This window comes from Panthera pardus, unplaced genomic scaffold (assembly GCF_024362965.1).
Source record: "Panthera pardus isolate Hobbes unplaced genomic scaffold, ASM2436296v1 HiC_scaffold_19, whole genome shotgun sequence".
NCBI classification, from domain to species: domain Eukaryota; kingdom Metazoa; phylum Chordata; class Mammalia; order Carnivora; family Felidae; genus Panthera; species Panthera pardus.
In genome coordinates, this window is record NW_026526754.1 from 22,316,692 (window position 1) to 22,328,101 (window position 11,410).

An 11,410-nucleotide genomic window follows, 5' to 3' on the forward strand; every position below is an offset into this window, starting at 1 on the left:
AAAAGTTTATTTTTGAGAAAGAGTGAGTGGAGGAGGGTCGGTGAGAGAGACAGCGAGACAGAGAGAGAGAGAGAGAGCGAGAGAGAGAGAGAGAGAGAATCCCAAGCAGCCTTTATGCTGTCAGCGGAGAGCTCGGCACGGGGCTCGAACGCGTGAACCTCAAGACCATGACCTGAGCCACAAATCAAGAGTTGGATGCTTAACTGACTGAGCCGCCCAGGTGCCCCTGATATCTGTGTTTTTCGAACTGTGGTCCGTGCCCCCTGCCTCGGGGGTCCCCGGATACTCCAGGCATCAGCTTGCCAAGCAGACTCGTGGCGATCCTGGGGCTCTTCAAGCTGGAGACTTTCTGCCCTGCGCCCCGGAGACTGGGGTCAAGGGAAATGCTGTCCATGATAATGGGGGCCCGGGGGCTCCAAGGTCTCTGTTTTGTCTCAGTTTTTGCCTCTGCATCCTGCTGCCAGATGCATGTAGACACCGCCGGTTCAGGAGCCCCAAGTCTCTGGAGCAGCCCGGGGACTACCGGCCACACCCTGTTGGCCTCAAAGTCATGGCTGGGAATGGGCTCTTCAGACCCAAGCCATTAATTTTGGGTCACAGAGCTCAGTTCAGAAGCTACCTCTCCTGCCCACTCCCTTCTCGGAGCCTGGCCTTCTTGCGTATTTCAGGGACACAGGACAAAGGTCCCATGTGAGCACAGCCACCCCCCTCCCTGTGCTTCTCCTCAAAAGAATAGTTGTATCTTTTATCTTAATGCAGCCTGTCCGTCTTCCCTTGCTGCTTTCCTTTTTTTTCTAGGAGTAAATTCTTCCTTCCTCCCACCCGCAACTCATCTATCCGTCATCCCTCCTCTTTCCTTCCCTCTGTCCATCCATCCATCCATCCATCCAGTCAGCTACTCACCCATCCATCATCCCCTATTTTTCCTTCCATCCATCCATCTTCTTTCCATCCATCCATCTATCCATCCATCCACCCATCAGCCAGCCAGCCAGCCAACCAGCCGGCCAACCAGCCATAATCCCTCTTCTTTCCTTCCATCTGTCCATCCATCCATCCATCCATCTAGTCAGCTACTCACCCATCCATCATCCCCTATTTTTCCTTCCATCCATCCATCTTCTTTCCATCCATCCATCTATCCATCCATCCACCCATCAGCCAGCCAGCCAGCCAACCAGCCGGCCAACCAGCCATAATCCCTCTTCTTTCCTTCCATCTGTCCATCCATCCATCCATCCTTCCTCTTTCCATCCATCCATCCATCAGCCAACCAGCCGGCCAACCAGCCATAATCCCTCTTCTTTCCTTCCATCTGTCCATCCATCCATCCATCCATCCTTCCTCTTTCCATCCATCCATCCATCAGCCAACCAGCCGACCAACCAGCCATAATCCCTCTTCTTTCCTTCCATCTGTCCATCCATCCATCCATCCATCCTTCCTCTTTCCATCCATCCATCCATCAGCCAACCAGCCGACCAACCAGCCATAATCCCTCTTCTTTCCTTCCATCTGTCCATCCATCCATCCATCCTTCCTCTTTCCATCCATCCATCCATCAGCCGACCAGCTAGCCAACCATCCATTATCCCTCTTCTTTCCTTCCATCTGTCCATCCATCCATCCTTCCTCTTTCCATCCATCCATCCATCCATCCATCAGCCAACCACCTACCCATCCATTATCCCTCTTCTTTCCTTCCATCCATCCATCCATCCATCCATCCATGCATCCATGCATCCATCCATCTATCCATCCATCCAACCATCCATCCACCCATGCACGCATCCATTCATTCATCCTGGTACCCAGTAGGTGCTCAAGAAATCATAGTTGAACGAATGAATGAATGATGAGTTTCTCCAAGCGGTCTATCTAGTGACCTTATGAGAAAGGGGGAAAAAAAAGATTCACCTAGAATAAGTGATTCTGATTGGATGAATTCCTCACATCTCTCCTCATCCATCCATCCATCCATCCATCCATCCATCCGTGCATTCTTCAGCAAATGCTTACTGAGTGCCCCGTCAGTGCTGGGCATTATGCTAGGTTCTGGTGCTAGAGATACAGTGTTGAACAACAACAAATGTCTGGCCCTTACTCTCACGGAGCTTGCAAATTTGGGGGGGGTGGTGGGGGGAGAGACAGATGTGAATCGAATAACCACACTCATGAATTCACAACTGCGAACGGCACGAAGTGCCCAGAAGGAAAAGAAATCACCTAGCATACCCCAGCGGTTCCCAAGCCAGGCCTGAGGACCAGAGAGGGCTCCCGTGAGGTCTAGACCCTCCCTCAGGAACCCAAAGATGAACCGGGCACCATCAGGAAAAGGACACCCGCCCCAGGTGGCTCAGGAGAGGGGATTAAATGAAGGGACCTGGTTACAAAAGTGATAAGCCCGTTGTAAGAGGAGCAGGAGATTAGGAACCACAGAGAGCTGCTGTCACCTCCCCCCTCCCCGCCCAGGCTGGAGGGACAGAGAGGAGTGTTACTGGAGCCACAGCAGAAATATGCCCTTTCTGGAGACGCTGCCCGAAGCAGAGAGGGAGAGACGTGGAGAGGGGAGAGAGGAGAGGAGAAGAGAAAGGAAGAAATACCCGGCCTCTCTCTCTGTCCGTCGCTGGGTCTCCCTCCAGGGCCTCCATTGGCTGAACCTAATGGGTAGTCACACGGCGGGGGAAGCTGGGGTATGGAGTTTGCAGGGCCTGCCCGCAGAGCAGGAGAAGGGTGAGGAACGGCTTATGTCTGGCACAGGCAGGAATTAAACAGGCACAGAGGGGAGGGAGGCAAGTTCCCGTTCCCGACAACCGCGACAGCACGTGCAAAGGCCCTGTGAGGCCAAGCGCGTCGTGCCTCCTAGAAAGGCCAAAGCACCGGGAGGGCGGAAGCGGCCAAGCGGAGTCCTCGGGTCTCCGGGGGACCTGCTCAGCCTCCGGCAAAGAGGGGGTCTGACCACCTGAGAGCCATGAAACCTGAGAAGGAGGTTTTACGTAGGAGGGAGGCCGCGGCCGGATTTGCACTTTTGAAAAGATCACGCGGGCTCCAGCGGAGAGGAGAGCAGATGTGAGGCGCCCACAGAGGGGGAGCAGGGGGGAGGCCTCTGCTGCCCCTCCCCCAACCTCGGCTTCCACCCCGAGCCAGGGCCCCCCACCCCGACTCCTCCCCACCCTCTGGCCGCACGCACCCGGCCGCTTCCTATAATGCGATGTTCTCTTCCTTGACCATGTGTTTGCCTTGCTCTTAGATCTTTGCCCCCGGAAGTGGCCTCCCGCTCAGCCCGCCTCACCCGCCCCCTTCCCCTCCGCTAAGCCCCCCCAGCTGCCCACAGCCCGGGCCGGGGTGCCAGCCACCACGCCACCTGTTCATGGCCGTTTTCCCCTCTCCAGTGGCTCGGCTTTCAGGCCCGATAAATATTAATGGCCGTGCAGGGTCGCGGGTGGCCCCACAGAGAGATAGTCTTTCTGGAAGGCACGTCAGGGTGCCCAGCCCGAGTTGCCGCGGGACCCCGGGGGCCTGATCCCGGCCTCCTGCCTGCCCCCCACCTGCGCCCCTTCGGGGGGCGAGCCCGGAGCCTCGGGAGACCGCCCAGAGCATCAGACTTGCTCTGGTTCTCTCGTGAGGCCAGGGCCGGTCCTCACGGGAGCCGAGCCCCGGGGTCCCGAGCAAGGCCTGGGGTCAGGAAGGAATACTAGAGCTCCTGGACAAGGGCACCTTGGCCTCGAAACCATAAACCCGCCTTTCCCGAGGGCTTGGAAGAGCTTTCAGCTGAGAGGTCCCCCCCGACGCCGCGTGCGTGCGGCCTGGAAAGAGCCAGGTCCCCGGGCCTCGGCCCCTCCACCTGTTAAATAGAGGGGGTGGGCTGGAGAAGGTCCCAAGCCTCAGCTTTCCGAAAATACATACTTCTTCAAGGCAGGAGCCATTCGGGGAGCAGCCAGGGAGAAACAGACGGTCCCTCCCGTACCTTCCGCGGGGGCGGTGCGTCTGTATTCAGAGGGGCCCCGGTCGCCCCACGGCAGTTTGGGGAAGCGGGCGCCGTCATTCCCCAGCTCTGGTTCCAGCTCTGTCCCTTAGAAGCTGTGTGATCTCGGGCAAGTGGCTCCGCGCCTCTGGGCCTCACTCTCCTCATGTACGAAGTGGGAATAACCCTAGCCCAGCCCGCCCCACCCCCCCGAAATACGCTTTGCATCCCGGGGGGAGTGGAGTCAGGACTCCCAGTGGGAACCGGGGACTGTAAGTCACTGTTCCTGGTGAGCGCCGTCCTCTCGACAGCTGGAATGTTCTAAATCATTCTAAGACCTGGGCAGATTGGAATTTTAAAATGTGTTTCCCCTTTTAGAGCAAGCCACGCCGGAGTATTTCTGGCCTCTGAAAGGAATACAGTTTCAGAGCCGGGTCCGAGAAACCACACGTGCTAACACAGCCCAAGGAAAACACCGACCCCCGGGCCCTTGTCCTTTGCGGCCCGTGTGGGCTTCGTGGGGGCTGCTGGGCGGGGAGACGGCACACGGGGTCGGGCTGGCGAGTGGGCGGCTGAGAGCGGGGGTGGGGGGGGGAGCCAGGGAGCCCCGGGTGTGCCGTAAGCCACCCCGAACGCGGTTTCTGACATCTCGGTACGCACAAACGCCCTGGGGCCCGCACTCGTGCGCCCAGAGACACGGTATGAGTGTTCGACAAAAGGCGTGGGCCAGAACGTTCAGAGAAGCTCTGTTCGTGTCAGCCTGAGACAGCACCTAGCCGAAAGCTCTGTCTAGAGCGGTAACGGGTGACGGGCGCCCGGGGTGCTCGGTCGGTTGAGCGTCTGACTCTTGATGTTGGCTCAGGCCGCGATCTCACGGTCTGTGGGATCGAGCCCCGCGTCCCACTCTGTGCTGACAGCACGGGGCCCGTTCGGGAGTCTCTCTCTGTGTGTGTGTGTGTCTCTCTCTCTCTCTGCCCCTCCCCCACCCCTTTTTCTCTCAAAACAAATAAACTTAGAAAGAGAGCGAACAGATCAGTTACGGCATCGTCCCCGACGGAATACTATATAGCAAACAAAAGAAAAGAAAGAAAGAGAAGAGAAGAATCCCGTACGCCTCCAGGAGAAAGCAGACAAGGGTTTCACAGACATAATACAGAGCCCAAAGCCAGACTCAAAGAGGACATATGACATACTTCTATTTATATAAGGTACAAAGACAGTCTGTACCAACACATGCCTCCACATGGGTGAACCCTGAAAACCTTACGCTAAGTGAGAGAAGTCGGGCACAAAGGACCACAGAGTAGACAATTCCGCTTAACTCGAAACGTTCTGGGCAGGCAAACCCACAGGGACACAGCCGAATAGGGGTTGCCAGGGGGCTGGGGTGGGCGGGAGGTGATGGATAAAGGGTCCGGAGTTTCTCTGGGGGGTGGTGAAAACGTTCCGAAGGTGGCCGTGGTGGTACACACGTCAACGTGCTGAAAGCCACTGAGCGGGGGGATTGTGTGGCGTGAGAGTCACGTCGCAATAAAGCTGCTAAAAAAGTGACAAACCGGTGTGGTGTTGGAAGCCAGGACGCCCGGGGCTCTGGCCGTGGGTCTTTACCCTTGGTGGTGGGCGGGGCCCGGAAGGGACACAAGCTGATGGGGGGGGGCTCCTGGGAGGCTGGACCTGCCTTCTTTCTGGGTGCTGGTAACACAGATGTGCTCGGTTTGTGAACCTCCCGCAAGCGGTCCCCACACGGTGATGCACGCTTTTCAGGGCCGCGCGGCAGCGAGAGGTGTTTAGGAACAAGCCCCCCGGGTTAGGACTAGACGAGTGCGTCGGCCTCGCTTCTCGTCCCCATCGTGCGCCCGGCACCAGCCGACCACAGAAGTGAAAGACCAGGGCAGGCGGGCTGGCGGGCCGGCCTTCAGTGACTCAGAGCAGCTGGAAAGAATCTGTCGCTGCTGGCCGCCAGCCCCCGCCCCCCGTTAGCCAGCGCCCAGGACCTGCCGCAGCCCCCCGAGTGTTCCGGGCCTGAGGGTGAGGGAGCCGGGCTGGGTGGGGCCCCCCGGCGGAGCCATAGACAGGACTCGAAGGCGTCCAGGAAGCGCTGGCCGTTAGCCTCTCTGGCGGCACCCGGCGAGGGACAAGGGTGCCTTTATTGCAGAGGATCGGGGATGGCCGGCCGGCCGGCCAGGAGCTGGGCACACGGCAGCGCGGATGAGAGCAAGACTCCAAGGCCACTTCCCAGCCCTGTGACCTTGGGGACGTGCTAAGCCTCAGCATCCGCATCAGTACAATCGGGTGACAAGAGTGCCTGTTTTCTAGCCTGTCACGGAGGCTGCACCGGCTCGTGGAGTCAGCCTGGAATGCAGCACACCTCAGCGGCCAGCGTGGCACCCTGGGGGACACGGGCCGGTTGGCGTGAGCGCCTCCCGCAAGCCACGCACCCCTGAGGCGGCTCGTCTGTTCCCAGCCCTTCTGTTCCCAGCCCTCCCCCCCCCGCCCCGCCCCCTCCCCGTGCCCTACCTTCTCGGGGAAACCTCCCTGACCTGGAAGGCTGGCAGCTAACCACATAAATGATTGCTGCGGATTCTGTGCAGCAGGCCAGGGGGCTGCAGAGAACCCAGCAGCCCGGGAGCATCTGAGTTCACTCGAGATTTATGTGGAGTGTTTGTCCCCGCATCCCCAGCCGCGGGGCCAGCCTGGCGATCGTTCATCAAAGGGGTTTTACGAGGCCCCGGGAGTTCCTGGCAACGGCCTTGGGTTTCGAGACGGAGGGGGTCGGGGGGGATGGTGTCACCCAAGGGGAGACTGGGCTGTTTGCTTCCGGATTCTTTTTCCTGGTGGACGGGAACCACGCGAGGCTTTAAAGGGCACCCGATTCTGCTCTTGGGACGTGCACCCCCACGCACGGGCGCCTCACTGGAGAATGCGGGCAGTGTTTACTTTGGTTTTTAACGAAGCGATCTGCACGGGGGTCTCGGGCCCCCGCGACGGGAAGGTCGCCCTGCCCCCTCCACTCCCCAAAGCTCTTGTATTAGAAAAAAAGGGGCGCTAAGACAGGGTCACCCAACATGCTGTGCGTTTTTAATGTTTACACGGAACAAACTGGCCCGCGTCGAAAGTGCAAGGAAATCTCACTATGAGGGCCTGTGCCTCTGGGCCTCAGTGTCCCTGTGTCTCAAAGGGAGAGGACGATTCCCACTCTTCCTCCCCCCGCCCCCCCCCCCACTGCTATGTCATGTGAGCTAACGGGTGTGAAACGGCTCATAAGCCCGAGGCCCCCATAAATCCCGGGGATTTTTTTTTATTGTTAATGGTTGCATTCCTTCCGTCTGAGGAGGACAGACTTCTGCCGGTGGCCTGCCATGTTTAAAGCTCTTTCTGAGAATGGCAGAAAAGTGCTTGCTTCATTCTTGGGGGGGTGGGGGGGAGGAGAAAGAAGGAAAAAAAAAAAAAAACAAAAAAACCAGGGCAGTCAGATGATAAATTTTGTTTTGCTGGTCCCCAGTGAGCCAGAGGCCAAACACAGCCTCCGAAATAGCCAAGACAGGCCAGCCTGCAGAAGGAAACGGCCCTGGGAGGGGTGCTTGAAACACACACATGCAGTTTCGAGGGAGGACCCAAAGGGCAAAGGCCCCGGGGAGAAGGGGGGAGGCTGGGCGCCTGGAACGGACTCGGCCTCCATTGCCGGCCCCCGCGGGGGGAGCGGGACACTGGCAGCCGGCAGGAGCGGCCGGGCAATTCTGGAACTTGGAAGGCCTGGTGAGGTTTTGGCATCCGAAGGTCAAGCGCCGGTGGAGCCCCAGCCACGTCCCTGGCCTTGTGACACCGTAAGACAGCACAGGGGAAGCCGCTCGGGTTCTGCCCCAGTGGGAACAGCAGGCCCGGGAGGCAGATGCACACAATAACGTGCGATAAGTGCGCAGAGCCTGGAAAGTCGCCTCGCCGGCAGGGTGAGGGCAGATTCCTGTGGTTTCTGGGCCAAGACAACCCCACAGGAAGCTGCGAATCTGAGATGCGCCCAGATGTTCCAAGCTGCCTGCCTTCTGGTCTCCTTCAGAACCAAGGTGGGGCGCTTTCTCGCCGTCTGTCCGTCCGCAGGACCGGCTCTGCCCTTGAGCACCTGTCGCTGCTTGCAAGCCCCCCGCCCCCCACGCCCTAGGAAGGAAGATGGGGAGTGCGGGCAGTGGTTCACGGGGCCCGGGGGGAGATGGGGACCCTCTTTCCAGCTGCAGGGAGGCCATGTTCTCAGAGCGGGGAGCAGAGACGTGGCTCTGCTGGGGCCGGGAGGCTGTGGCTCCCAAGTGAGGTTAACACAAGGGCGCCTCGACGCGTCTCATCTTCTGGCACGTGTCCCGCCTGTTTGCGTCCAGACGGGGACCCATCAGGGCCTCAGTTGCCCTGGGTGTGAAACGGGGAGCACACGTGAGGCACCGGAGGCCATCCCTGCCCCGACCCACCAGCATCTTTGGACTCAGGACAGAGCTCGTCTTCTTAGCTAACAGCCAGGGAGCTACAAGGTGCCTGGGCTCTAGCTCAGCTGCACCAGGCTGTGCGACCTCGGGCCTCGACTTGTCTTCCCTGCGTCTCTGTCTCCTCGCCCGTAAACTGGGGGTACGGGACAACCTACCTCACAGGCCTGTCGCACAAATTTGGTGAGTTTACGTCTGTAAGGCACAGGTCCCGGTGAGACTAACATTCCACCAATGTGTCCAAACACAGTTATTTCCGGGGCCGTGGAGAGCGTGTTTCACCTGGATTGTCCCAGTTCACCCCCCTCACAGCCCTCCGGGACAAGCCATTTTGTTATCCCTGTTTTGCAGATGGGGAAACTGAGGCTCAGAGAGGCGAAGTCGCAGACCAAGGCCATACAACGAGTAACTGTCACACCGTGCCAATGGCTCCACTCCTCGGTCACCCACCCACAGATGGCCAACCATCATCACCTGCCTTTTCCCTCTGATCTGTGGTCACCTGCTTCCTGGTTGCTGACATGCGTGCCAGGGGACTTTCCTGAGTCACTGGTCATTGAGGGAAACAAAAACATCCAGCTGGATGCCTCCCTCCTCCCACCCCGGGTCCCCTTCACACACACACACACACACACACACACACACACACACACACAGAAGGCACATGCTCGGGAAGTTCCGCTTAAAGACCAGCTTAGCCAAGAAAACTCCCACCTCCCTCATTTTGTCCTGTTGACCCCCGTGGCCCTCCTCCCTCACACGGAGCCTCAAAGGGGCCACACGCACACATTCTCACTCCCAACGTGCCAGGCCTCTGTGCCCAGGGCATCACCCTGCCTCAGTTCATGGGCACACACACACAAATCTGGTAAGGGTCACCACCGCACTGTGCAGAGCAGGAAACTGAGGCCTGGGGCGCTAAGAGGTTCGTCTGATGCTCACACAGACCGAAGAGGGACGGGGCAGGATCGGGACCCCAGTGCACGGGACCCGGGCCCTGAGCGAGGCCCCAGATATGTGACCAGCGAGCAAGCCAGACCTGGTTGCTGCCCCGGGGGTGCGGGGCCCGGGGCGGGGCGGGGGCGGACCCAGGCTGCAGCTCAGGGAAGAGTTGGACAGAAAAATAAATAGAACCATCAGCAAATTCCTTTGCCAGTGAGTTGAGACAGGGAATAGCGTGGGGGACCTGCTTGGGATGGTGAAGGCAGGGAAGCCTTTGGGGGAAGACGCGGCAGCCAAGGCCGCAAAGGTGAGCAGCAGTCGCACAAAGAGAACCCGCGGAGGCATTTTGAGGAGGGAGGAAGCACGAGCTTAAGGGGTTCACGGGTAACCCCACGGGGATCTGCATTTCCAAAGGGGCACGGTTTCACCGGTAACCTCTCGGTCTGTGTGGGGCTCGAGGGTTGTGCTAGGGGCCCAAGGAGTGGACCTTGCCCCTTAGCGTTTCCTCATCGGTTCCCTCCTGCCACCAAAATGCCAGAAGCAGGGAGAAACCCTTGCCCTGCCCCAGCATTCCTTGGGGACAGTTTTTGCCGATGCAGCTCTTTTCTGGGTCTGGGTGAGGAGCTGCAGTACCGGGTTTCCGGCGGTGTTGGTGGTGGTGATGATTTTTTTCTTAACTCCTAGACTGTGACCCCTGGAATACGCTCCAGGGGTTCCCAGGAGGCGGCCCCTCGCCCTTGTTCTGCTGATTTATGATGCGTGCCCCCCCCCCCCATGCCAAGGGGGAAGCCTAGGCTTATTTACGTGCCAGTGCCCCGGAGGGCAGAGGGCCCACCTGGCACCTTTGTCCCCAGGCTCACTCTGGGTTCCAGCTGGCAGGCAGGGACGGCTCACTGTCAACTGCTCTGAAGTCAGAGACTCAGAGACTCTTGAAGCTGGAAGAGATGTCATTTCGTAGACGGGAAGAGGAGGCCCAGCGAGGCCCGGATTCGCACAAGGGCCTCCCAGCCTGAGCCAGGGCGGTGGGGAGGACAGAAGGGGCCCGGCCACGGGACGACATGTTGGCCTGGCATGGGGCTTGGAGTCCACTGCCTGGGGCTGAATCCCTCCCGCCACTCCGGAAGAGTAACTTAAACCCCCAGTGGCTCTTTTTTCCCCGTCTGTGAAATGGGCAGATGTCAGCACTCAACCCAGAGTTAGTTACTGGGGGCAGGCACTGGGCTGATGTGTAGAAAGTGCTTAGCATGGCCCCTGGCACGCAGTCGGTCCCCTGCCAGAGCTCCTAGTCATTAGGAGGAAGAAAGGGCCCAGAGTTGTTGAGTCATTTGCTCTGGAACACACAGCGCCCAGACACGCAGGACCCTTTCTGTGCTGCCGGTGGGGCTGCAGTGGCCGCGGGGCAGCGGTGGGGAGAGCTGTGTGGCAGGTTAAGGACTCCGGCCCCCTGACGGCGCCTTCGCCACCACGCCCCAGGAGCCAGGGAACCGCTCCTGTTCCCTCTCCACATTCGGCGCACTGGACCCCGAAAGGTGCCCCAACCCGGGGCGGCGCAGGGCCGCCAACGGCCCTCCTTCGCCCCCCCACCCCCACCCCCGCCGCTTTGAAACGGGGAGGGGGCCGCAGCGCCCCGAGCCGCCCCTCCCGAGAGCCACTCTCCCCCCCGCCCCCCTCCCCCCCCACGGGGCTCCTCGGAGTCTCGGCGCCGGCCGCGTCCTCACCGGGCTCCTCCCGCGCGCCCCGCTCGCCCTTTACTTAACCGCTGTCCGGGTCGGGGGGGCGGGGGGGGAGCGAGAGCGAGAGCGAGAGCGAGAGCGAGACGGAGAGAGAGAGAGCGCGGGCCCCTGCCCGGGGCGGGATCCTCGGCGCGCGGGCCCCCGCCGGACACGGCCCCGACCGCGGAGCCGCCGGGCCATTGTGCGCAGTCCGGGCGGCGGGGGGAGGGAGCGCCGGGGAGGCGGGGCGGGCGCGCGGGGGAGGGCCTCCCCGCCCGCCGCGCGCCCGCCCCCCGCCCCTCCCCCGCCGCCCTCCGCGCCGCCCC